Source organism: Tamandua tetradactyla, chromosome 5 (genome assembly GCF_023851605.1).
Source record: "Tamandua tetradactyla isolate mTamTet1 chromosome 5, mTamTet1.pri, whole genome shotgun sequence".
Classification (NCBI taxonomy): Eukaryota; Metazoa; Chordata; class Mammalia; order Pilosa; family Myrmecophagidae; genus Tamandua; species Tamandua tetradactyla.
The window spans coordinates 110,526,502-110,528,457 of NC_135331.1; the positions used below are offsets into that span (position 1 = coordinate 110,526,502).

At 35.1% G+C, this 1,956-nt stretch overlaps 1 pseudogene; it reads left to right on the top strand.

Annotated features, from left to right (window-relative positions):
• The first annotated feature begins 637 nt into the window (after positions 1–637).
• On the top strand, positions 638–752 carry LOC143685356 (U6 spliceosomal RNA; annotated as a pseudogene).
• The last annotated feature ends 1,204 nt before the right edge of the window (positions 753–1,956 follow it).

A 1,956-nucleotide genomic window follows, 5' to 3' on the forward strand; every position in this document is an offset into this window, starting at 1 on the left:
AATCTTTTGCTCACTTTTTGAGGGTAGGGGCATTATTTATCATTAAAATTTGAGAGTTCTTCATATATTCTGCAAGTTATGAGATACGTAGATTGTCCAAATATTTTTCTCAGGGTGTGTCTTATCTTTTTATTTTCACAACAGTGGGTTTCAAAAAGAAGTTTTTTATTTTAAAGAAGCCAAATTTATCCATTTTTTTTCTTTTATGGATTATGTTTTTGGTATTGCACATAAGAAATCTTTGCATAATACAAAGTCACAGAGATTTCCTTCTATGCTTTCTTCTAGAAGTTTTATAGCTTCAGGTTTTTCATTTATATCTATGATGCATTTTGAGTAAATTTTTGTATGGTTTCAATATAGATCAAAGTTTAGTTATTTGCATATAGATATCCAGTTATTTCCAGCACCACTTGTTGAACAGTCTACCCTTTCCCCATTAAACTCCTTTTGTTCCTTTGTCAAAAATCAATTGTCCAAACATGTGTGAGTTTATTTCTGTGCACTCTATTCTGCTCCGTTGATCTAGCTGTCTATCTTTACATGAATATGACACAGTCTTAATTACTGTGACTTTATAATAAGTCTTGAAATCAGATAGTGTTACAGCTCCAGCTTTTTTCCTTTTTAAAAACTGTTTTACAGTGCCTGCCCAAGCAAAAAAAAGCCATTCTGTTGGAACGATACAGAGAAGATTAGCATGGCCCCTGCACAAGGATGACATGCAAATTCGTGAAGCATTCCATATTTCTTATAAATAAAAAAAAATTGTTTTAACTATTCTAGATACTTATTAAATTTAGAATCATCTTGTCAATTTCTATTAAAAAAGAGCTAAATGGGATTGTGATTTCATTGAATCTATAGGTCAATTTGGGAAGAACTGATACCTTAACAATATTGAGTCTTTCAACAAATAAGCAAGATGTATTTATTAGATGTCTTCTAATTTCTCTCATCAATGTTTCAGGGTTTTCAGAGACATGTAGCCACTGTGTTCTGCCGTGACTCGTAGCTCTGTCTCCTCAACCAGGAGTCCAGTGGGCTCCACTTGGTTCACCTCCTTGTACTGCAGCTGCAAACTTTCTTAAAATGTTAAGGTGGTGAAATCTGAGAACTCACCTCATTTGCTTCTGTCTCTCAGGGTTCACTATCTGTTGTCTGATGCTCAGTTTCTTCAAAACTGTGACTTTGTTTATTTTTGTTTGGAATTTTTGTTTGTTCCAGGCAGGAGGGTAAATTTGGTCCTGTTGCTCCATCTTAGCCAAAGCAGAAGTGTCCATTAAGGTGATTCTATTACTCCGAACATGCCATTCTGCTTCCTGCTTTCAGCTTTGCTCATGTTATTTCCTCAATATGGAGTGCCTTTTCTTTCCTCATTCACTTGGGTAAATGTCAAATATTAACACCTCCAGGAAAGTATTTCATGTATTCCAAGGCTGAGAGAGGGTCTCCCTCCTCATTGTTCCCATATTATTACATGAATATCTGTCATGCCCCTTTAACTACTTTATATTCAAATTTTATTCAAATAATCTGCCTATGTAACCATTTTACCTAATTGATTATAAACCCTCGAAGAGATTGCAATCCTTCAAAGAGAGGAGCCAAGTTTTATTATCTTTATATGCTTATTGCCTGATAAAAACATTGACACATAATAACTGCTCAATAAATATTTGTTGAACTGACTCATTAGGACACAATTTATGAACAAGACCTAAGAACCAGATCTTCCCACTAGTTTATGACCTCCAGGAAGGCACAGATTGTGTCTCCTTCTGCAAACAATAGGCAATCCAATTTATCACTCAATTGGCATGGACAACTTCTAGAGGTAAGACCACTGGGTCAAAGCATATTGTAAAAGTGGATAGAACTGTCAAATAATACTCCAAAAGGCTATCAGTAATGTTCGAGAACACCCACTTCTTCCCATGTCTCAGTCTGACAATC